This window comes from Culex pipiens, chromosome 3, assembly GCF_016801865.2.
Source record: "Culex pipiens pallens isolate TS chromosome 3, TS_CPP_V2, whole genome shotgun sequence".
Taxonomy (NCBI): Eukaryota; Metazoa; Arthropoda; class Insecta; order Diptera; family Culicidae; genus Culex; species Culex pipiens.
Genome location: NC_068939.1, coordinates 182454599 through 182480987, shown reverse-complemented (window position 1 = coordinate 182480987; position 26389 = coordinate 182454599). Strand labels below are relative to the sequence as shown.

General features: G+C 35.7%; 1 pseudogene; it reads left to right on the top strand.

Moving 5' to 3' along the window:
- Positions 1-25989, top strand: part of LOC120420626 (uncharacterized) — a 49368-nt pseudogene extending 23379 nt beyond the window's left edge.
- Positions 25990-26389: the final 400 nt, after the last annotated feature.

Below are 26389 nucleotides of genomic sequence, written 5' to 3'. Positions count from 1 at the left end.
TAAATATTACGTGATTTATTTGCCAATTTATTTCGGCTCAGAATATAATAAAGTTTTTAACGATCTATAGTCAGCTTTTTGAGAGCTTTTTTTGCTTCATTCCTCAAGTGCAATTCTGAAACAACTTTTTATATTAAAAGAATTAAACATTATCCACTCTCAAAGAGCACTCACCTTAAAAGTAATTACAATAAATTTCAATTGTTGAAGCATTAAATAACCCATTTATCACGATTAGTCGTTTTGTTCGCCTGACCAAATTTGGCTTATCGAACGCGCGCTGGTTGCGGTCAATTTGAGTATCGCAATTTGTTTCGGAAATCACATGGCCCCCGTCGTTTGCATTTGTGGTGATAAAAGAGGATAAAGATCCGAATCAAATCCGACACATTTGATCGATTGAACGGCACCCAAAGGGCTAATTATGCGCACCCTCCAAACCCACCTCCCACACGTGCTGTCTTTCACTGTCAGTTTTGTTGCAATGTTAGAAATTGAGCCAGAGGAGGGGTTTGCAAATTAGTTTGGAACAAAATGTATTCTATACTCCCAACCCGCAAAGCGCCCATTCGCGGGTTTTCAATTTCGCCACGTGCTGCCGCTGCAGACATCCTCTGTCTGACACCTTCACGTGTGACGTGGGTGTCGGATGCGTTGCTGTTTTATGACAAATCAGTTTTTGTTGAAGATTAATGTTGAAGACTGAGCAAAGATTTTAGAATTTCAGATTTTGTTCAGACTTTCACTTTACATTATAAATTTCAACATGAGAGAAACAATTTCATTGTTGGTATTTAAAAAATCTTGAATAGTAGTCTATGAATCAGCACTCGCATGATTCGGGTTAAATTTCATTTCGTTTTTAATTGTGCGCTCATTTATCACGGCTGGCAGCCACTGCAAAAGGGGCAAACAGTTGAAGACTTCATGGTGTCGGTCGGAACTTCTCCCATTCGAGGTATAGATCAAATGTGTGGGCGATCAACTTTGGGAAAACCACAGTTACAACCAACTCTTAGGGGGTTTCAAAAACTGGTATTTTGATTCTTCCTCAAAAATCATTTCAAATTTCAAAATTTCAAATTATAAAAACAAACAAACATCAAAACAACAAACATAAAATTTTAAAAAACTTACCCATTTCACCCCAACCACCATTAATTTAACATTCCCGCGTCACCCGTCAAATCTGGCAGCGTGCTTCCCATATGCACTACGAAGTCGTACTTTAGTAACTTTTGGCGGTTGCGGTTCAAGTACATTGACTTTCGAGCATGTATGTGTGTGAGCAGAAGGGTGGCACACGAAGACATCATCTTCATCATCATTCCGATCCCGGAAAAGCCGTCACGGTGCAGTGATTCTATTGTAATCGAGTTTTAGTAGAGCAAGTTTACCTTTTTTTATTGAAAATTTAAAGTTTATGTATTTTTATTGATTTAAAACTAAAAACTAAAAACTAAAAACTAAAAACTAAAAACTAAAAACTAAAAACTAAAAACTAAAAACTAAAAACTAAAAACTAAAAACTAAAAACTAAAAACTAAAAACTAAAAACTAAAAACTAAAAACTAAAAACTAAAAACTAAAAACTAAAAACTAAAAACTAAAAACTAAAAACTAAAAACTAAAAACTAAAAACTAAAAACTAAAAACTAAAAACTAAAAACTAAAAACTAAAAACTAAAAACTAAAAACTAAAAACTAAAAACTAAAAACTAAAAACTAAAAACTAAAAAATTAAAAACTAAAAACTAAAAACTAAAAACTAAAAACTAAAAACTAAAAACTAAAAACTAAAAACTAAAAACTAAAAACTAAAAACTAAAAACTAAAAACTAAAAACTAAAAACTAAAAATTAAAAACTAAAAACTAAAAACTAAAAACATAAAACATAAAACATAAATCAATCAAAAAAAAATACTGAATTTATTGTTTCAAGATTGTTTTTTCGAAATTTCGGAACAAAATGATCGCAACATGATATCGATGAACTTTTGAAAGAAAAACTCTATATTTTTTAAGTTTTGTAAAAAGATTTAAAAAGTCTTTTTTGATTAACCCTCTACTACCCAACTCCACCTCTAGACAGGCTGGGATCTAAAAAAATCGCCAAAAATCGACAAAACGCATTAGGAAGCAGAACTCTTAAAATTTATGAATATTTTAGGGTTGGAAGTTTGACTTGTATTATGTGACTATGCCAATGTTTTTAAGAATGTATTGTTTAGGGGTCAACTTTGCCTCTATATTTTAAGTAAAAAGTTTTTTTTTGTATTGTCCCAGACTATGCCTCTACGCATTTTTTACAACTTAAAAGAAAATGGTGCCATTCTATAGCACAAAAAAATGTGAAAACAAGCAATTATTTTTTTAAACTGTAGAAACACGAAAAAAGTTAAAGGAAAAATGGGTGGTAAAATAGTTAGCATTAGCATAAGCATTAGCACTTGGAGGACGACCCACCACCGGACTCCACAAAGCTTATCCCACTGTTTGATGTGAAGGTGGTAAAACAGTTATACCAAAAACAAACATAAACTTAACAAGATGAATGAAAATAAAAATACTAAAAATAAAACAAGAGAAGTAAAGTTTTTCGTAGAATAATAGCTGCTTTAAACGACCTAAAAAAACAAAAATCAACGAGAAAAAAAATGTGGGCAGTACAGATTTAAGAATTCATGTGTAAGCGCTATACAACAGTTTCTGAACAGTTTCGAATCCATGTTACAAATTTTTCGATGACCAGTTTCAGCCATTTTTTTTATGGGAAGGGGTGGACAAAACAAAAATTAAAATTTGAACGCAAAATTTGGAATAAAAATTATAACCCTGACAAAGTAACCCCAAACTTCATAATTTGATAACTAATGCTTTTTTAACCCTCTACTGCCCAAATTTTTTTTTCGAAAATACTTATTTTTCCCGTGTTTAGGAGGTCATTTTGAGCAACTTTTGTTCTACGAAAAACTTTACTTCTCTTGTTCTATGTTTTTCTTGTTTCATTTTTAGAATTATAATTTGCATTTATCTTGTTTAGTTTATGTTTGTTTTTGGTAGTATTTGGCCTACTCCACCACCTAATATAATTACATTTCGCCTATCTAATTTTTTCATGTTTTTACAGTCACTTTTTCAATTTTTTGCATGTTTTTCACATTTTCTGCTATAGAATCGCACCATCATCATTTAAATTGCAAAAAAATGCATAGAGGCATCGTCTGGGGCACTAGAAAAATTACTGCATACTTCTTTTTACTTAAAATATAAGAAATGTTAGTAAAAAACACTTCCAAAGTTGACCTCTAAAAAAATGACATTTTTAAAAACATTGGCAAAGTCACATAAAACAAGTAAAACTTCCAACCCATAAATTTTATAAATTTTTAAGAGTGCTTCTTTCCAATGCTTTTTTAAGATCAAAAATTGGTTGAAAACTGGATTTTTGACGATTTTTTCAATCGAAGCCCGTCTAAAGGCGGGGTTGGGTTGTAGAGGGTTAAGAATTCATGTGTAAGCGCTATACAACAGTTTCTGAACAGTTTAGAATCCATTTTATTATTTTTTCGATGACAAGTTTCAGCCATTTTTTTATGGGAAGGGGTGGACAAAACAAAAATTAAAATTTGAACGCCAAATTTGGAATAAAAACCCTGACAAAGTCACCCCAAACTTCCTAATTTTATATCAAATGCTTTTTTAAGGAATAATTGAACACAAGTATTTCGTACCGTGCAAAAAAATAGATCATTCTTAACAGAGTTCTACTTTATACTCTAAGAACGTAAACTTTGGCCCAGAGAACCTCTGATGCAACCCACATGGCACAACATCAAGTCTAATCCGGAAATTTCGCATGAAAACAGTTCCTTCGACTTCCATTTCCCATCGCCGGTTCACTAACCTCCTTCTCTCTACCACGTGGGAAATTCCTCGCCGCGCTCTCAGTCATCATCTCGTTGCAAAAGGGGGGGGGAGGGAGGTCGAGAACCACTACACAGTAAATTGAAAATTATTCCACTCGGTTGAGCGCCCCACTCTCGGAAAATCGGAGTTGTTCACATTGCCGTCCCGGTAGCATCTACAGCTAAATGGTACTTTTGAAAAGGGAAGGGGAAGAGAAAGAGCGGCAGTTCAAGTTCAACCAGTGTTCCCAGCTCATGCTAGGATATTGTGAAATGTGCAGTAAAAAGAGGAAAAACTGCCACCACGGCCAGCGGTACTGAAGGCTGAAGTGAAAAAGGACTCTCTTTCGCATATGTTGAGGGTGTATGAACGAATGTTTATTATTCGTTTCACTTTTCCGACTTCTGTGCAACTTCTGTGTTTCTAGATTCCGGTTTATGCTACTGCCATGAGCTGTGCCATGTGTGTTCTCACTTTCTAATTTGGCTCTTGAAAAAAAAAATCTCTACTTCCTGTTAATAATGGTGATGGTGGTAATGATGATGATTGTTTCTTGGCATTTACTAACTTATTTCACATCGCAGAATCCTTCAGAAGTTATCTTTTTTTGGGATTGAAAAAAAATCAAATTAAACAAGAAATAATTAGAATTCAAGATAACACAAAAGTTTACTGTAAATGAGCCAATTTTGCGCTTTACACTGTACAAGTAACCTGGAACAAAGTGCCAACGAGGAGATGCCTTTCCTTGGGGAAAACGACCTTCCCCCACTCTTCCCACCTTTCCCCGACAAGTACACCTTCCACATGTGACAATTTTATTACTCACCGCACACGACGAGCACACACACTCACCCACGGTTGGCAAATGAGAAGCCATTTTTTGCCGAGTTTTTGCTCACACCTTTATGAGTTGTTTCACTCAATGATGATGATGCTGCTGCTGTCACTGGTGCTATCAGAAGGCAGCTCTTGAAGCTGCCAGCCAGAGGCTCATTTGGAGGGGAGACTCTAATGTTTAATGTACTTGTTCTGGTATCGAAATTCACAGAGTCTCACACGCCGGGAAGAGAGAGCACACGTGTGAGTGGGGGTTGGGTGGTTGGTTCTCCGAGGGCTTTTTATTTAATTTTTCACCTTAGCACTTTTTGCCTTGGGGTTTTTTTTTATTCTGGGACGTGGTACGGTACGCTTGAAGTAGCAGCAATTTAATTTGAAACCTCACAGGAAGTTTCAGGGTGTTTTATTTTCCGCAATTTGGTTGAGTTTTGTCGGTCTGGTTTTGACGTTGTCAAAGGGTTGTGTAATGGGACTTGTTAAGTGTCCCTTGGCGACGATAGTTTATTTTGTGTATTCCATTGAACAAACTTTTCATGTTAGTAAGAAATTTCCGTGAAATCTTATGTAACAAAATCTAACCCATTTGACAGCCAGACCAAACACAAGGATATTGTTAAAAAGGCAATATAAAATTTAGAAAATTATTTTTATCCTTTATCCTTCTTCTGTTTTCCTTTTTCCTTTTTCCTTTTTCCTTTTTCCTTTTTCCTTTTTCCTTTTTCCTTTTTCCTTTTTCCTTTTTCCTTTTTCCTTTTTCCTTTTTCCTTTTTCCTTTTTCCTTTTTCCATTTTTCTTTTTCCTTTTTCCTTTTTCCTTTTTCCTTTTTCCTTTTTCCTTTTTCCTTTTTCCTTTTTCCTTTTTCCTTTTTCCTTTTTCCTTTTTCCTTTTTCCTTTTTCCTTTTTCCTTTTTCCTTTTTCCTTTTTCCTTTTTCCTTTTTCCTTTTTCCTTTTTCCTTTTTCCTTTTTCCTTTTTCCTTTTTCCTTTTTCCTTTTTCCTTTTTCCTTTTTCCTTTTTCCTTTTTCCTTTTTCCTTTTTCCTTTTTCCTTTTTCCTTTTTCCTTTTTCCTTTTTCCTTTTTCCTTTTTCCTTTTTCCTTTTTCCTTTTTCCTTTTTCCTTTTTCCTTTTTCCTTTTTCCTTTTTCCTTTTTCCTTTTTCCTTTTTCCTTTTTCCTTTTTCCTTTTTCCTTTTTCCTTTTTCCTTTTTCCTTTTTCCTTTTTCCTTTTTCCCCCTTTCGACCACGAACAGAGTTGAGAGACGATATCTTTAAAAAATATTTGCATCGGCCTTATTATATTAGTTTTTAAAACTTAAAAGCTTAACATTTCCTTGATTTTTTTTAATTTCAAAAAGTACTTTTCAAACTTTATTTATAAAATTTGATCTTGTTTAATGATTATAAAAAAAATACCTAAATATAAATTTAAAAATAAATGACTCGGAAATGATTTTCTTTTTCAACATATTCGATCTATAAAACCAAAAAGTATTCTCTGATTCGCTTCATTATATCTTTCTATTTTTAAACAAAAGTCTTCTCTTGCCAAAATGATAACTCTAATTTTCATCAACATTTTTCAAATGTCTTTCAAGCCCAATAAAAAACATTCTTAAAAGTTTTCATCTCTCCCTTCAAAAGTTTAATCAATAAGCAAAAATAATCAATCAATCAATAAGCAAAAATACAATATTCTCTGTTTTTTACAAAAAAATATGTTTTTTAAACAAAATTAATCTAGTCTTAAGAAAACCATGTTTGAATAACCTTTTTTTTATAATTATGCTATCGAAATTAAACGGTGATCAATAACATAACATTTCAAAAGGGCTCATAACTTTTGTAAACAATAGTGTATCCCTTTCACTCAAATGACAGTTTACATAAGGTGTGAAAGGGACACACTCTTGTTTAAAAAAATTATTTGCCCTAATGAAATGGCAAGCACGATTTGATGGTGGAATATTCTCTCTTTTTTGTGTTATTTTTACTGAAGTTATGTTTAAAAAATGTAATTCAATCGGAAATTTAAAATAACAAAACAAATATTTAATGAAATTTCACGGAATTTCGCAAAAATATCAAAATTTTACGAATTTTACGCTTTTCGCAAAATCGTGAAAATTCACTAACTATAGGATGATAAATGAGTTAATCAATAATGATTAAGAAATATCCTCTTCAAAGCATTGATGATTTATTTTAATACATTAAGAAATATCCTCCTCAAAGCATTTTTGAAAGCGATCCCCAAATTAGCACATCACTAGCTTTAGTGGGTTTCGTGCGGAAAGCTCAACACCAAACAACATAGTTATTATTTTCACCCAACCCGACATTGACTCCGTCGCCCGAAAACCCGTCCGAAAACATTTGCACGTTTCGTTCACCCTTCATAAATCACAACTCCACCATAAACGATAATACGCATCAGGACGAATAAATTATCCAGTTATTTATACGATTGGGCCCAACGGGGGCAAAGTCGCAGCACGACCAAGTTGGGTTACCGTTGGGTGTCAAAACACGCACCACCAAACACCCACTCACGCCATCACGTCGTCGTCCCCCCGCGACTACGTTTCTTTTTTTTGCCCATTTTTGCCCACCACCCTAAAAGGGCGACTTTTTCTTCCAACACAGACGAATTTGGTTCGCGTGTCAGCCGGTGCTTTCTCTTCCATTAATGCAAAACAGTCCAACTAATCCACGTGGCCACCACACCGGATGTAAGAGGGAGGGGAGCGGGGAGGGACCTTAACGTGACGCCCCCGCGGTTTCGTGCCGACGGATCGCCCCCAATAGAGGTGGTACAGGTGTTTGTGTCTGAAAAATTAAACTTGCCCGCTTGACAGTTTCAGATTAGATAGTCAGTGCTGGGGCAGCAGGGGGGAGAGAGAGGTTATGACCTCCGAAGAGGGATATCTTTGTTGGCCTAATCTGTAATCACGGTACACAGGCGTTCGGGACGGGTGGTCCCGATATCGGTAATAATTGGTCATGGTACACGGTTAACGGGTGACGACGAACCACGGGACGTCGCGTCCACTCTTTAGGGGGGAGAGACATTTTCGATGGAAGAAAAATGCTACACGTGTCACGAAAGAACGTGTGCCAGTTTGGGAAAGATTGATTGTTGGTTGGGTTTGTTTTTGACCCCGTAATTTGTTTTACTTTGGTTTTCGGGAGATTTTTATTATTATTTTATTCGATATGATTTTGTTTTGTAATTTGTAAAACCTTTCTTAATAATAATGATAAAATTATTAAAACATTAAAACATTAATTAATTTTATGTGTAAAAAAACAGGTAATTTATAAGATGATTTCTATTTTTTCTGAAAAGTCCTAAGCAATATCTACAACCTTGCCGAAGAAAACAAATCGATCAAAAAAATCCTTCAGAAATACAGATTCTTGGTTTTTCACAAACCATTTTTGTATGGACTGCTGCCAAATACGTATGCAAAATTTTAAGAACAAACCGATGATTCAAAATGGATTCTTTGGGAATATGAAATGCCGAATGAAATAATGTTATTTTTCAATTATTGCTTCAATGAATTTTGATTGTATAAGCCCTATATAATTTATTATGTAAAACTATGAAAAACACGACTAAAAACCATTTCTGATCACTTTTTTTTTCATTTTATAGCAAAAAAATTTACATGGCAGCATTTTACGATGGATCAACTATGATCCCTCTGGAAAGAATTGTCAAGTAGGACCTTTTCTGTCAAGAAGGGCCGTGAAGTTAATTTTTAGAAATTGAATTAAAAATCCATTTTAAAATCCTTGCGGTCGTACAAAGGGTCATTGTGCTCAGGAAACTAAGCTTTATCGTTGTGAACAACAATTTCTCAAATTTAAGCTTAATTTTAGGACCCAAATGGAGACCTTAATGTGGTTAAAAGGTTAAAATCAGTAATCAGTTTTTTATGTTTTTTTTCTTCAATTTAATATGAGGTAGAATTGAAAATTTATTGTAAGAATTAAGTTGGCTGAATATTTATTTTTAAAAACAAACAAATAAAATATTATTTGTTTGTTTTTAACTGAACATTATTTTCCAGAAAATAAAAGTTTCAATAGTTTCTCATTATCAGAGCTTTTTAGACGATTTAAAAAGTAAATGTATAAATGTGTAAATGTGTAAAAATGTGTAAATAACACTTGAACAGCCTCAAACATTAATCGATAATTTGTTCTCATTTCGGCAGATTTCTGCCGAATCTCGCAGAAAAATCTGAGTGTGTAGCAATTATTCATCACCGCTTAAGCTAAAACTAAAAAACTGATGTTCAGAGCAGCTTGTGTGCTCTGAAAAACATTTTTTCTTGAAAAAATAATGTTGGTTTTATTGGTGAAAATTTACAGCAGTTTTCCTATTTCAAAAATCTAGTATTACGAAAAAGCGTAGGGAAATTTCAATGCACGAAAATGCTTATAAAAGGGAAATGATGCTGAAAATATGTCAAAGCTCATTTTTCTTAATCTCGCGAATGTCAAAATTTCAAAAGAAAAGTATATATTTTATTATTAAAATAACTCCTATGTCAAAGAAGCATCAAATAGGACCACAATTTTTTTCAGAATTTTGCAGATTTTGATTGAACTTGAACATTTTTTAGTCTGGAAGCTATGGCTTAAACTTCATTATATAACGGTCCAAACTTTAATGCTGTATTTATTTTGAAAAGCTCTTCTAGAACTCCTTGAACTTTCTGCCACTTGAGCGCCCCTTCTTTGATGACAAAATAAATTTAGCATTAAATATAAATTTTCAAGAACACTTCGGTAGAAATACAATTGATTTTGAAGCTTCCAAATCATTTTTTTTAATGTTAAACCAAATTATCTAGTTATTTGTAGTCAAACTTTATATTTTGGCGCCCTTTCAGTTTTAAATACCTATTGAGGATGCTATGACTGACACTAAAAAATAGTACAATCACCGATTTGGGCGCCCCCCAAGCGCTGGCGCCCTTGGCGGTCGCCAACTGCGCCAACCCCTAGATACGGCGCTGGAAATGCCTTTCTAAAGGCACCCGAAAAGGTTCTCTGAACATGTTTTACTTTACAGAAATAATTTCATAGAAAGAAAAAAAAAAAGTTTTGATTTTTTTCAGTGTACCACTAGAGTTGCTTGTATTTAGCTTCAGGAACTTTCCGACAAACATTTGCGACAAACAATCCACAAAAACCCGTTACCAGCTCCTAAACTCGCCCACGTGATACATTTATGCACTCACCGCCGTCATCATCACCGCCGAGAAGTCACTTCACGCATCACGGAGCCTTCTCAAACTTCTGTTTTGCACTCTGCTCCTGCTACTACTGCTGGGCATCGTCATCACCCAGTACATAAACATGGAATTGAGGGAAAGTCGTTTTTTTTTACTCTCGATGTTGTTCTACTGCTGCTGCCATCTTCCATCTGTGGTGGCGTGAAAGCTCACATTCGGAGAGTGGATTACGAGGGAGTATTCGTGGCGAGTACGGACGACTTTGCCAAACTTTCGTTGAAATTGTTGGGAAGTTGCGGGAATTCCATTGGAAGTTTCAGTTTGAAACCCTCAGGTCTCAGGTTGTTTTTTAACAGTTTTTCAAAAAAAAAGCCCTTCGTGACTTGATCTGGAACCGACCTCGATGTTTACGTACCCCAGCCCAACTCCGCGCCATGTACAACAGCCAGTAGTTTGCTTCCTGTGTCCTAAATGTCCCATTCGCCGGTGCTTGGCAGCACGTACACGTAACACTGGAACCGTTGACGTTTTGTATCCCCCTCTCCATCACAATCCGTGATGTTCGTCGTCGTCGCTGGAAAGGGACTTGCACCTATGTGGCTTAGTTATGCATTCACGTCATTTAGCCTTTTATCTCCGGCGCTTCTGCTTCCGGGAGGTCCCCTTCCCCTCGCCACCCTCTCCCTTGGCCGGAAAGTGTTGTTGAGCTGCTGCTGAGCCCCTGCGACGTGCGACGATGAGGGATGCTGCGGGATTTAGCTAGTTGCCAGTGTCGGCTGATGCTGTTAGCCGTTGTTTACAGAATGGAATTTGCTGGAAGTGTGGAACGAGCAGGATTTTTTTTTTTTTTTTTGTTTGACTGCGTTTTCATCGTCCACGTGGTCGTTATTGTTGACGTCTGATGTGCTCCCGGGGCCCATCCATGGGGGGTACCTACGGTGCAGTGTTCCGTGGGGATTTTAGTGACCCACTAGCTTTGAATTGGAACCGGTGAGCAGAAGCTTTCAAATCCGCTAAACTGTGTCAATTATGTGTCATAGCATGGGCCATTTAACTAAAATGTGTTTCTTTTTCTAAGTGAAATGAACAAATCTCTACATTTTTGAAAAAAAGGCTTTTTAATTGAACATAATTTTCAATCTATTCACATTTCCAATCTCTTCTCGATTTCCTCTAAGAATTAAATTCCGTAGAAACTTGTCAGAAGAAGTTGCATAATTGATACCAAAACTAAACATTTTTGAAGTGGATATCAGAGTAAACGTATCAGTTTCATCAAGGTATGAGAGATTTTGGCCCAAATTGCAAATTGGCTTTTGATTTAAAAAACTTTTGTTTTAAATAAAATACAAAGACAAATATTAAAAAAAAATGATCTACGGAACTGCTAAAACATTTTTAAATTGAACTGTTCCACTAACTAACTTTGTGAAATTTTGAAGGTTAACCAAAAAAAACTTGTCTCTCTGATGTCACATCGTAAACAAGGTTGCATTCTCCCGTGCAGCTACTCCCAACAAACGGTAAACCCCTGCGACGTCGACGACGGTGTTGACGTGACAAATTTATCGCGCACAATGATGCATTTTTATTCCTGCCACGTAACCAGATTTATGCTTTTATGCGAATGCCATACCTCACCCGGGGCACTCTCCGAGGAAAATTTGTTTGCTTCTTCTTTTCCTTCTTCCAACAAAAAACAACATTCCCGTCAAATCTGAGTCAGAACCGCACCGTAAAATGAGCCAGAAATGAGTCTATTTTCGAGAAGTCACACCACCTCAAAAGTGAGGTTATGTCATCTCGTGACGCGCCGGAACCTTGAAAAAGGTTACGAGCCTCCTTAGACCCCCCTCCTAAAAACTTGCAATAGAGATATGACGAGGTGGTGTGCGAGTCCTCATCAAAGTATCGCACCGAAATTACGACAGCGTGACTCACAACGACATTGGGCGCCAAAATCCGCGGAAAGGTGTTTTCGGCAAGAGGCACATTATAGTTTTATTCCCCCCTTCGTGACTCGTAATGGAGGCAAGTTTTTTTTTTCTCGCTTTTTTTTTTTTTTTTTTTCGAGGTGGGATAGGGAACAGTTCGTGGAACTGTGGCGTGGAAATTTTAAGGTGGGAGCCCAATTGGAACTGGTTTTTTGTTTATATAATAAAAAATCATGACAACTTTGAAGTTCAATAAACCACGCAAAAATTCAAGATTTTGTTCAGTTTTCTTTATTTCCTTTTTCTATATAGTTTTAATAAATTATATTCTTGTTTTTAATAAATTTCATTGGGCTTCATCCATAAAGTACGTCACGCTAAAATTAGCCAAAATTTACCCTCCCTCTCCCCCTTTGTCACGTTTTTCCTATACTTATAACATGCAATGTCACACTTGCTCAGACCCCCCCTCCCCCCCTACAGCTTGACATACTTTAGGGATAACGCCTTGATGGTTGCTCTTCATTAGCTATTAAAGTTTTCCATAAATTGGCCTTCTAGTTATTTAACTTTTACCCTTTATTTCTTTCAAAAATTTAATTTTTTCATGTATTTCCTGTATTTATTTTGAGCATCTTTTGTTTAAAAAAAAACTATACTTGTTTTATGTTTTTCATCTTTCGTTTTCAGTATTTTTTTATTTTCTTTTATTGATCCGTTCACTGTAATTTTGATTTTGCCCGCACTTTTGAAAACAGGAATTCGAAAAACTTGGCAACCAGTTGTTGTGTATTTACATTTCCACCAAACTGAACATTCTTATCTTAAAATGCTCCAATGCTTTCTGGATTACAAGAAAATGGTTGAAAAATTAACTTTCAGATTTTTTTAGATTGAAGCCTGCCTAGAGGAGAGGTTGCGTTGTAGAAACGGGTTAAAACGCTATAGAAATGAACTTTAATTCTAAATATTTTACAGTTGATGTGTTTTACTTTTATGGAAATTTTTGGAAGCCGGTGCTAGTTCCAAAACAAATGATTTTGTGAAAACATCTGGCAATAGTATTCATGATAATTTCTAATTCAAGGTTCAAATATCCAATATTTTAAAAATGTTTGTATTTGTACCATTTCGGCTGAAAAAAAAAACAAATAATCTTTCCGAAACATAAGTTTTTTACACCCTTCCTTTTTTCTGTGCCGGTTGGTGTTGCTTTTCTATTGGTTTTGTTAAAAAAATATTAAATGATACGTTTTCAAGTGAATTTCATATTAGTAGAAAATAAGGAATAAACGACGAAGTTGACTTTATAGCTGTCGGCCACCATTGCTAGTACCAACCACTAGTGTCTTCCTTTTTACCTACAAGGACTTCGCCGCCCTGGGCTCCTAAGTGTACTAGAGTATGGCACGGAGCGACGGCGCCGAATACCCATATTTACACAAAGAATTTGAGAGCGCCCGCCGCGGGATTCGAACCAGCAACCTCTGGATTGTGAGCCAGTGCGCGGTCCGATTGATCCACACGGGCGGGTTATAAGGAAAATAAGGAATAATAGGGTCCAATTTTCAATGCCACAAAATGAAACATCTGTTAAATTTTGTGATCTCTTCGCAAAAAATATTTTTAAAATTTTGGAATCAAGCGTAACATTTCAAATGGGTATGTATTCAATATAATGCCCTTTTGAAATGTTAGGACTTGGAAATCAAACATTTTCAAAATACTTTTTTCGAAAACATCAGAAAATATCACAAATATTTCTTTTTTTTTACATTGAAACTTGAGGGGTATTGGGATAAGAAAATCGGAAGTTTTGGGTGAGACTTTGAAATCTTAAATTATCCTGTTTATTTTTATTTTTTTCGCTATTTCTCAGCAACCGGGGTCCAACCATAAATGTTTCTTAGACGAAATTTCAGGAAATTTCCAGAACCTTTCGATTTTTTTTCAGAAATGGTCACTCAATAGCACTATCAAAATTTAAGTAAAGAACTCGACTCATATTTTTAAGGTTAAAATTTGTTTTTTTTTCAAAAAAAATATATTTTTTTCAAAAAAACCTTTTTTTTATGGCGGTAACATTTTTGGCCGTACTTCTATGGCTAAAAAGTTTTGTTTTTTTTTTTACCCCAAAAACATATAAAAAATCAAAAACTGTAACGAATGGGGCAGCTGCTGAAGCTTTAATTTTTGCAAAACGTTTTGATAATTTTATTGATTTCGGTTAAAACAGGAATTGAAGAACAAAATAAGCACAGCGATTTTTAAATTCAATGCTGTGAAATCAACTGTCCCTATCCAGATCCAGGAAAAAAATGGTTATACCAAATTCTAAAACTAAAAAAATAACATTGAGTTCATTTTATGTTTTTTGCTAGTCTTTTTTTTCGACATTTTCACAACTATTTTTTACTTGAAATAAGGCTGATTCAAATATTTTCAATATTTTGGGGGGGGAGGAAATAAAAAAAATATAATGATTGAAATTACTAGCCAGAATTTTAACCTTTCAATGGAAAAAACTATTGGAAAATGTACCATACACCCTTACAGTTGAAATGCAATAACAAAAAAAAACAAAAAAATTTAGATTTGACGAAAACTAAAATTTTAGGAAAAAATCTTTTAAAGTATTGTACACCGAAAATTCTCAAAAATTCTAGAGATTTTTTAACTATCCCAAACATTCTAAAAATGTTTCTTAACGCAGGGTAGTGTATTTTAAATTGATTTTAGTTAATTGCACTTAAATTTCCATTGAAAGTTTGAATTGTTTTGTAAAAAAAAATTCTTTATGTTTTGTTTAAATGTTATATTACCTTTTTAACAACATCCTGGTATCCTTGGGATTTCAAAAAAATATGTCTTCCCATTTCCATGGGAATTCAAAACCCGGGAAAATTGAACGTCCACGTGATTTTTATTTAAATAAATGAAAAATGCACAAATATTATGAGAGTGAAAAGCTTTACATATTTATTTATTTTTAAACAATTACAAGCCTCAAAACAACTCTTTAAAATAATTAAACCGATGTCGATGTTGATTGAATGTTTAGGCTGTTACAACTTTTATATATAGTTTATATTTTTAGTATCCTATTTTTTTGAAAAACTAAGTAAGGTGAGGAAAATTTTTTAAACAAAATTGGAAATAGACTAAAACAAAAAATATAAGGTTTTTAAAAATTGATGAAGAACTAGTGCAATTACAGAAAGCATTCAATAACTTAGAGAATAACTCCAGGACTTTGAGTCTCCTTAGCATAAGCATGATGCAATCATCAGTTTCAAAAATAAATATCAATAAATTTTACTATACATAAACTGCAAATTTAGGTTAAACAATATTTTTTTGCTCAAAATTTCAAATTTTTGAAACATTCCTGTTTTTTGATAGAAAATTTTTTGAACTAAGTAAGCTATTTCCCTAAAAATTTCCACCAGTCCCGCAGTGATCTCGCGTGGGTCCCAAAAACAATGCAAAACAAAATAAACGCGCCCAAGTAATAGCGCCCTCTCTACAGCATACCATAATCTCGAAACACGACAACAACCACACGACCACGAAGCCATCAAACAACGGGTATTCCAGGTGTAACAACCAACAGCAACATAGTCGCTACCTCCCCGTTTCACCTTGGAGTAGGGTCACCCCGAGTTGGGGGGCGAAAAAAGGCACATAAAATAATAAAAACATATTAGAAAGGGCTCGAGCACCATAAAACTATCGCATGATAACGTTATTCTTTTATTGGGCTCAATTTCTAGCACCAACCAACATACAGCCATACATGTGCTAATCCAAAAGAGGGTGGAAAGCGAAACGAAGTGGGTGGGGGATTCGCTTTTAAGGGAAAGCTTTTGTTGTTGCTTTTGGTGGGTTAAGTGTGTTGTTGTTGTTTCCGCTCCACGACGATCTGAGTGGGGAGTTTTTGGGGGCTTTTTTCGGTTCTCGGGCTACTCAACAGTAATTCAGTCTATTTGGCGCTGAGTTTACGCCACTTTTTCGGCGATTATTTCTAGAGCCATCGCGGGAACGAGCGGGATTTTTCTTCCCCGTGGGTTAAATGGTCGGTTTGGTAGACCACATCCAACAATGCAACGTTGGCCACAAAAGCGAACCGAGGATAAAAATGTTGGAGAACAAAAAAAACTTTGGCCCGAAAACGAATAGCTGTAATATCCTGTAGTGCAATGCGGGCTGTAAAATTTGCGATTTATACAAAAGATAGAAGGTGTTTTATAACAAATTTATGCTTAGTTTTATTTGCACGAAATGGTCGTTTGGAGGGGCGGCCGTTGCGGCTTTTCCTTCCGCTCCCTCCTCCAGAAGTGGCTGCCGGAAGTTTGGCCTGGCTACTGAAATCCACCACACACACTCACATTTCTCTCCCTCACACACATACTTTGTGGCTCTTGAACGGGGGTAATCATGAGGAAACGATCTTGACTTTGCAGACGAAAAATATAACTTAATAATGGTTTTCTTCGTAGTCTCGACACACTCGGCACATAGACCATGATGACCGTACAAGCCAATTCAAGGGGAAGACCGATTTAAAGAGGATTGTCATCGTTGTAAAAGGGGTTATTTTAACGCCCAGCTCTAGTAGTAGCGGGGTAGTACTAGGGCAGATTTAATGGGATTTGAGCTGATTTCTGCATGGAGATAGTGTGTCATGATGTCATAATGCGGTAATTGGACACGCATTGGGAGAGTCATGCTACTGTGGGAGCAAAACGAACTTTAGTTATCGTACGTGGAAGGATTTTCACGTGCTTTGTGAAGTTTTACAAATTAGTTTTATCAGATGAGCGATAAAAGTTCAACAGATCATATGGTTAATACCTGAGAAAATAATGACTAACAGACAGCTCGAATTCTAAACCAGTTCACGTTTCTTGTTTCTTGTTTCTTGTTTCTTGTTTCTTGTTTCTTGTTTCTTGTTTCTTGTTTCTTGTTTCTTGTTTCTTGTTTCTTGTTTCTTGTTTCTTGTTTCTTGTTTCTTGTTTCTTGTTTCTTGTTTCTTGTTTCTTGTTTCTTGTTTCTTGTTTCTTGTTTCTTGTTTCTTGTTTCTTGTTTCTTGTTTCTTGTTTCTTGTTTCTTGTTTCTTGTTTCTTGTTTCTTGTTTCTTGTTTCTTGTTTCTTGTTTCTTGTTTCTTGTTTCTTGTTTCTTGTTTCTTGTTTCTTGTTTCTTGTTTCTTGTTTCTTGTTTCTTGTTTCTTGTTTCTTGTTTCTTGTTTCTTGTTTCTTGTTTCTTGTTTCTTGTTTCTTGTTTCTTGTTTCTTGTTTCTTGTTTCTTGTTTCTTGTTTCTTGTTTCTTGTTTCTTGTTTCTTGTTTCTTGTTTCTTGTTTCTTGTTTCTTGTTTCTTGTTTCTTGTTTCTTGTTTCTTGTTTCTTGTTTCTTGTTTCTTGTTTCTTGTTTCTTGTTTCTTGTTTCTTGTTTCTTGTTTCTTGTTTCTTGTTTCTTGTTTCTTGTTTCTTGTTTCTTGTTTCTTGTTTCTTGTTTCTTGTTTCTTGTTTCTTGTTTCTTGTTTCTTGTTTCTTGTTTCTTGTTTCTTGTTTCTTGTTTCTTGTTTCTTGTTTCTTGTTTCTTGTTTCTTGTTTCTTGTTTCTTGTTTCTTGTTTCTTGTTTCTTGTTTCTTGTTTCTTGTTTCTTGTTTCTTGTAAGTTAACGTTACTTGAATAAGGTGTAAATTTATGTTAGGTAAGTTTCAGTTCAAAATCGATTCTATCAAAGAAAACTAAATTTTATTTTAAAAAAAATGCGTTTAAATACTCTCCTACTTGTGTAGTACACCACAAGAATTAATTTCACCTTAAAAAGCAAAAAAAAACTCGAAAATAATCGTCGAATTAGGGACATATGTTCAGTATCACTTGGCAAAAAGTCACCCTCTCCAAGGAAAGAGATTTAGTCAAATTTGAAATTATTGGCATTCCAGGTAGAGTTCATCACATTTCACAATCTACTGACGGCACCAAATTAAAGAATCGTTTTTCTGTAGTGTGAACATATATTTTTTATGTTATTTTAAAAATTGAAAAACATAAAAAAATAACAATTAGTTGGCTCTTAAGGTTAAACGTTTGCATAAAAGTTATGTTTTGTTTCAACATTTAACAAATTAATAAGGATTGAACAGAGAAGTCTGTAACATATTTTTGAATATAAGTACCGGAAATCAAATATTGTCAAATCTCCATGATGGAAATCACGTCGCAATCAAATTTATAGCCCCATTTTCTAACACATTTCCGTCACCAGTCACTGGCAGCAATACAACTCGATTGCATTCATTACCAGCCGGTATTGTTCATCACCGTCATCACCGTCGTCCAAGTCCTGCTGGGACGGGGTGGAACCATGCGTCGACCGGAACATGCGGATGGCCACCACGGTGAACAATCGATTTTTCAACGCCGGCCCGCCTGGGAGCACAATTTTTCACGACCACTTTTCCATCACGCAAATGAAACAATCGATCACGTTTAGTTCGCTCTGTGTGCTTTTGTTGTGCGCGAAATTTCCCAAAAGGGACACCAAAAAGTGGACGGTGGACGGTTCCGAAAGGATGGTCGCGGACTCCGGGCCCAGTTGGCTCGTAAAAGTGGCCCCACAGGTCGTTTGCGAAGTTTGTTCACAGAGCTGCCGGGGTGGCCAACGCCGCGTGGCCTTAATTTTCATCGGGCCTCTCAACACCCCTCGAAAATCCGACCATCATCAGCCGACCTCGCAGGGGATTCATTTGTTTACAAAAGTACAGCGACTGTCCATAAAGGTCATCATCATTTGTAATGGAGGGGGGAAAAGTGGCTTGTTCGAGGCATCGGAGTTGTTTTCCGAACGTTCGGTTTGCGTCAGAGAATTGGCGTATTTGTTTTCGTTAATTCCACAGAATTGCAAAAACAGACTTGAGGCAACTCGAGGAGGTTTGTGGGTGGCACGGCGATTAAACACCATGCGTCTCCATGAAAACATTTTGAAAGGGAAGTACCTTAAATTTCATAAAACCATTAGCAAAACATCTATTATTTTTTTCTGTTACTACACATGATTAAACTGCATACAAAAATGCATTCTAACAATGGTAATTGCAATGTAGGTAATAGAATTCTACAACGCGAAACAAACTACAAAAATATCAACCCACCAATAATGGTCCGAACTCTCAACGTGAGCCACCATGTTTCTACCCCGAGGCCGGACAACTCACTCGACATGCAAATCATCCATAAACATGGAAATGGTGAATTTATTTCACTTCCAGCACGTTTTCTGTATGCTCGAGTTGGCAGCCCTGGTTTTGACTGTGGCCAACCAACCGCGTTTTGGATCGGTTACTTGATTCCGATTGCGCTCCGAAATCGGTGTGTTGTTTTTTTCCCTCAATAAAAACAAACACAAAAGCCCCCTCCTCCGACCACCGACGACCAGGTGGTTCCCGCGCACAATCACCAGGACGATCTGTGTGGTTTAACTGTGCTTAATGGCACAAAATTATTCATAATTTTATTTATGCCAGCGGCGACCCACTTGTGTTTACTTAATAAAATTCGGAATTTGCGCTGTTTTTCTCGATTGTAATGTTTTCACCGCAGCCCCGATCACAAGAATGGAATGTCCATAATGCCGTAATCCTCTCTGTTCCGTCCGGAAACCCTTGATTCCTAGTAGGGCACAACCCACCCGTTCCTTGCCGACGTTGTCAAGCTCGAGTTGAATTGTAATAAAAATTGACCGTAACGACTTCCACGGGCCGAAAAAAGAAGGAAAGGAGACCCCCACTCGAAAGTGATCCTATAAAAGTTTCATTTTTTCCACCACACTCGTCATTTTTTTTTTTTTTTGTTTTAATTTTTACCCCTCTTCACGTGGGCTATGAGGAGCACTGGAGGACTTTTTAGGAAGATTTTTTTGAAGAAAGCATTATGCCAAGAATAGTATAGAAAGTGGCACATTGAAACAAGCTCTAAAATTTATCAGTGTTTATGAAACAAAGAATTATCACTTCAACAAACACTTCAAAAAAATAAAATTGTTTTAAAACAAACTGTTTTGGTGTAACGCTAACGGTGCATATCTACTTGAAATTGCTTCATAAAGAATCTTGCTACGATTTTTTCGAATAAGAGCAATTAATGATTACAAAATAGAATTTATTAAAAAAAAAATAAGTTGAATCATATTCGCTGGTTTTTGCATTTATTTAAATAAAAAAAGAAAATCATTTTTTTTAATCGGCTTCCTAAGAGCTTCGCGTTTTGATCAAATGTTTATTTATTCATTATTAAATGGCCAAATTGATTTCATTTTTTGAGTCAATTTTCTAACGTTATGGTCCTTTAATGAGTAGTTAGTAGACTAAAAAAACTAAAGTTAAGACCTTATTTTTGATTCATTGCATAAAATTTATCTCTTAAATTTGTGCATTGTTTTATTTTATTTCCAAAAAAGCATTTTTAGATATGTTTCAGATGACAAAAATGCCTATGGCACAATTTGGTCAACATTTATTTGACAGTGTTGCCAATTTTTCGAAAAAAATATTCTTCTTAAAAAAGGTTGAAAAAACTTTTTTTTGCAATTCCGTCGTGAAACTACTTACTTTTCCTGTCATTCTTGAACGACGAAATAGCCTACTTTTCTGTACCAAAAATAACAGAATCAAATAGCAACACTTTTCAAAATAAATGCTGAAAAGCTCTACTTTTCAGCACTGAAATGGGTGCTGAAAAGTTGAACTTTTCAGCACTTGTTTCGAAAAGTAACACTTTTCAACATTTTTTTGATTTAAACGATTTATTGACAAAAAACATGAAAATTCGACTTAAAATTTCACTCAAAGGGTGTTTTTCGAAATTGCAAAAAATGTTGTATGGAACTCGTTGCAAAACTTGATTTTTTCAGCACTCGTCGTATTTATCCAACTCGGTGAACCTCGTTGGATAAATGTACGACTCGTGCTGAAAAAATCTTCTTTTTGCAACTTGTTGCATAAACTACTATTTTAATTTTATTTTTAGATGTTAAAATCAAATTTGAATTGAAAAGTATTCATCATAAATTTCGATATCGTGCTCTATTTCCAAGTTACAGCCACCTTGACCATTTTTTTTATACCGTGACTATTTTTAACGTATGACACAAGCTTGACCACTCTGAAAAGATTTTTTTAGAAAATATCCGAAAATTACATTTACATTTTGCACTTTAGAATTTTGTTAAGGCCGTTGCAAATATTTTTCAAAGTTTATGTCGCCCCACTCTTCAAAGTCGCCCTGAATAATCAGGGGGCAAATTTTTTTTTCCAAAAACATCAAAATTATAATGAAAATTAAATTTAATCAGCTGAAAACCAATTAAAATGAATTAAATTTTCCTGCGTTTATAATCTTATTTAGCATGTTTGAACTCCTTTGAAAACATTTTAAATTTTAATGAAGAACCAATGTACAGTCCAAGGCAAAGTTTTTTTTCCGCGAAAAAAAAATTTCGTCAACCTCGATATTTTGAAAACTAATGATTGGAATAAGCAACTGGCCGCGTGTAAAATGCATTTCAAAACACTTTTTTCATCCCAATGTTGAAACCTAGGCCTATAATTTAAATTTTTATATTTTTATTATATCAGGTTTAGTTTTTTTTTTCTTGTGGTTGAGAACAATTAAAAGAAAACACAAAACAGTTTAAGCTTTTTTATTCTAAATCTCGTAAAATAATGGTAAATGGTAAAATAATGATGAATTAATTGCATTGTATAACGTGAGTAAAAATACAAAATGATTTGATTATTTTAGGTAGGAATTAAATTTGTGATTAAATTTTTAAATTTAATACATATTCATAAAAATTGCATTTTTGAAGTATTTTTAATTTTTTTTTGTTATAATAAAAATCAAATGCTGCAAAAACTGTTAGGAATGGAGCTTTGCCTAAACTTATTAGAAATAGTTTGATATTAGGGGGAGAGGGGGTAATATGCACCCCCTAAGGGAAAACTGTGATTTCTCAACCATTACAGCATTACTTTGGAAGAAATTTGTTCGATGTTCTGAAACAACTATTATTCTTCGTCATCCATGTGAAAAAAGTATTAAAAAACCTCAAACTTGTTCGAAACTATCAAATTTCTAAAAATATTTTTGATTCCTTTCAAACAACCATGCGGGGCAATATGCACCGCAACATTGGGGCAAAATGCACTACAACAACGGGGCAAAATGCACCACAACATGGGGCAAAATGCACTGGGTAAAAGCAGTTTTCACTAGTCACCACTAGATGACACCGCTGTTTTTTCAAAGGAGCTTCACATCGGTGCATTTTGCCCCGACCACGCTTATTGCAGAAAATTTAATAAAAAATGCATTTTTTGATGTTTTTGGACTCATTTGTCTACAGAATAATGAAGATTATGGCAAAAACTATATACCTCAACACTTACAATATCAATAAATGCTTTTTATATTGTCCAAAAATCATAATAAAGGTTCAATGAAAATTAGATGAAAACACAACATTTTAAAGTTTTTCAAATAACTTGAGCTGTTTCTATACTGCGATGCTCAAACTTTTCCAGCATGGTTTAGCAATGTTAAACTTCCAATTTCCATGATTTTTTCCCCGGAAAATTCTTCCAAATACCGAGAAAAGCAGGGGGTGCATTTTGCCCCGGGGTGCATATTACCCCCTCTCCCCCTATAATAATACTTTTGGTGAATTAAGAATGGTTTTCGGTTGGAGAGAATTGATATTGATTTGATATTAAAGTTTTAAAGTCTTTCAGATGTAAAACTGAACTAAATTGAACTCAAACAAAAATTGTAATGAATATTTTGTGTCAGGGGGTAATATTTTGTTTTTTGAACAATTGATAATTCTCAAAGTAAATTTTCTCAACACTAGACTAGAAAAACATATTTGTGCATTTATTTCAGTCAGATTTTCGAGGAAAGAATTTTTCAAAGCACCATCGAAGAAAACTTTTTTTGAAAAAACGTGCATGGACATTGTGTGACCTTCATCAAATTACAATCACCAAAATTTCCCACAGTGCTCCCCCCTCGCTTACAGGACGGGGTAATAAAAGGGAGTAAATTCGTGGAAAAATGGTTCTTAGCAAGAAGGCACACCCGGAGATCCTTCCGTTGTTGATTCTAATCAACAAAATTGTTTGCTCCCCCATAAAATGGTTTCTACGCCACCGCCTAACCATTATCCTACGCGGCCCACACTCTGCTTCCCTCATACCGATATCGGGCCTAATGTAAATATTTGCCTGCGGATTGGTTTCTTTTTGCTGCGTGGGAAAAAAAAGAAGAAGAGGAAAAGAATCCGTTTTGCCAGGAATAACGGGAAGGATATTAAATCGCACTCGAGATTTTCCGGAGATTTCTCCTGACTTTTTTTCTGCTTCTTCTTCTTTTTTTCTTGCAGTCAAGTTGGAAAAGTGATGCTTTTTTGCGTAAGCATCATTTCCTCCCCCGCCGCACTTGGGCGAAAGTTTGAACAAGTCTTAAGGCTCAAGTGTTAACAAGAGTGCTTGAGTGATTCGTCAAACTGGAGAGTACGCGGCAAGCCGCGTTGACTTAATGTTGTTTACCCGGGGATGGTACATAAGATGTTACGAGGGACTTGAATATGTGTGGCAGATTGTGCTGGTTAAATTTGATGACAATTTATATTACATATTGATTTAACGTGATTTTTTAAATTCTCGAACTTCAGAAAAAACTAATTTTACATTGAGTTGCGGACCTTCAAAAATAAATCCTCAACCGAAGCATAGCATTGACCACGAATATAATAATCCAGAGCGGTACCGTAATCCATAATCGACTTTATCAATATGCCCCTGATCAGAGTTGGTAATCAATGAGCTGTAAAAGCGAATTATTTCCGCTGATTATGATCTATACGCAGGCTAGGCAAAGCTCACACCAGCCATGGCCGGGTACAGAGCACAAAGTTATCAATCAGCACTAATCGCACACCTGGCCCCGGCCTAGTCTGCACGGCTGAGGGTCGAATCAATCCCTTCTCTGGCTTGGTGGCCTCAGTTTCCGTGGCAAGCCGGGCGGTCGGAAAGGTCGGAAATCAAAAGCCGTATCCATAATTTCTGCCCTCGCTTTCCTAGTTGTTGTCCCAAGTCCTCTCCTTCCCCCCTGGGGGAAGCCAAGTAGTACCAACTCTATACCCTTGCAGCGATGGATGAAGAGAGATTAATTACTCTCACCTTAACGCCACACCCAGGCGACCGGACCGACAAGGCTGAGTTCGAGCGAAAACTCCGTCAGATTCAGGCTCTGTCCCCGAGAAAACCCCCAAAACGACACGGTTCGGTTTGTACCCAAAAAATGAAGAAGTGGAAGATTGTGCAAACCCAGACGGGGTCGTCGTCGTCGCCGGTGTTGACCCTTGAGAGAATCATTCTTCATGAAGTGAGGCGGGTTATCGTCGTCAATCATGGCAGGGATCAGGGGCAAAGTTTTGGGCAGAGCCCTCCTCGGGCGGGATTGTCCTCGGTGGTGGGGGGGCAGGGTTGCCAATTTCAGGATTTTGAAAGTTTGTCAGAAAGTGCCTTGAAAACTAACTTTTTACAATTTTGCAAAAAATATTTAATCACATTGCAAAAAAAAACTATACAATTTGAAAGGAATTAAACATAATTGTTTTATCTAACTGGCAACTCTAGTATTGTCGTGGTGTTGAGATGGTACGTGGGTACACAGCCGAAAAACGATAAACGAGTAACAACAACAACCTTACTTGGAAGTGTAACGGATCAAGTCCCCAGATTTGGGTTAGATTTGAGCCAGAGGTTAAGAAACAGGCAGCATTGATTATGTCTGCGGACCTTCAATTGCAGACTGATTTGGATCTTCGTGGAAAATTGTTGAATTTTGCGGAGAAATAGATTTTTTATTATTCTCATCATAGCTTTTTTCTTTAATTCGACTACACTTAACACTAAACACGCTAGTTTAAAAAAAAAACTCGGCAAAAAAAAATTTAAAAATTATTGAAACAGTTGTAAGGAGCGAGTTGAATATCTAAATTCAATTTTAACTTTCCTGTGCAAGCGTAAATAAATCATCCACGAGATTTAAAAGGGGGGTTTTAAACAATTGAAATATTAGACCAAAAACGATAGAAACTTTTTTCTCTGCGATCGTTAATCATGTGAACGGTTTTTAGAAAATGATAAGGCCGTTGCAAATATTTTTCAAGGTTTATGTCGACCCCCCCCCTTCAAAATTGGTCCGAAAAATCAGGGGTCAAAAAAAATAATTTTCCAAAAAACTTCAAAATTTCCATGCAAATAAAAGTCTAATCAACTGAAAACAATCTAAAATGCATTTTTCTGCATTGATAATCATGTTCAGCATGTTTGGGCTTTTTTAAAAATGTTTAGAATTTTTATGAATTTCCAATGTACAGCACAGCAAAAAAATATTTTTCGCAAAAAATTAAATTTTCTTCAATACTTATAAATTTTGGGAACTAATGATGGCAAAACAACTGGGCAGATATATAATGCATTTTAAAACAAGAAACAAGAAACAAGAAACAAGAAACAAGAAACAAGAAACAAGAAACAAGAAACAAGAAACAAGAAACAAGAAACAAGAAACAAGAAACAAGAAACAAGAAACAAGAAACAAGAAACAAGAAACAAGAAACAAGAAACAAGAAACAAGAAACAAGAAACAAGAAACAAGAAACAAGAAACAAGAAACAAGAAACAAAAACAAGAAACAAGAAAACAGTGTATGTTTTAAATCTTAAATGCTGTTTTTTTTATTTTTATGTTGTTGTTGTTGTCACTTAAATTGAGATATTTTGTCGATGTCATCGCCAACAATCCTCAAAAATAACCCATAAATTTCGCCCCAAAATTACCAAATTTCAGCAACATGTTCAGCAACACATCGTCGTGCGCTCGCCGGTTTTGATTTGTAGTGCACCTTCTGGCAGCACCTCAACTTCTGTGGCACCACCAACCAGACCCCGTGGGAACTCCTCCGAGCCCCATTTATTTGGGCACTAAATGTCTTTCACAGGCAGGCAACAGCAAACACCGAGCCACCCAACCGACAGGTCATAATATTGTTGCACATTGCACCACTCTGCTTGCATTTTTCCTCACTCCCACGCGTGCCACACCACGTGTCGTCGTGGCCAAGTTGGCGTGACTTTCACAATTGGATTTCGGTATGATTTGTTGTCATGGCTTTATGCAATTTCGTTGCCATTATCATCTGCTGCCGGTGGCACTTTGGCCGGAGAGCTGCCACGTGGCCGTTGCTCCCGCACTGGGAGGGGTTCTTGGCGGAGGGGGGGAGGGCAATTCCAAAAAGTGCTCACATATGGAAACGAGCCGTTTTTATTCGATTTGGGCATGGAACATACGGCGCTAGTATGGTCACACAGATTCATGTGTAAGCGAA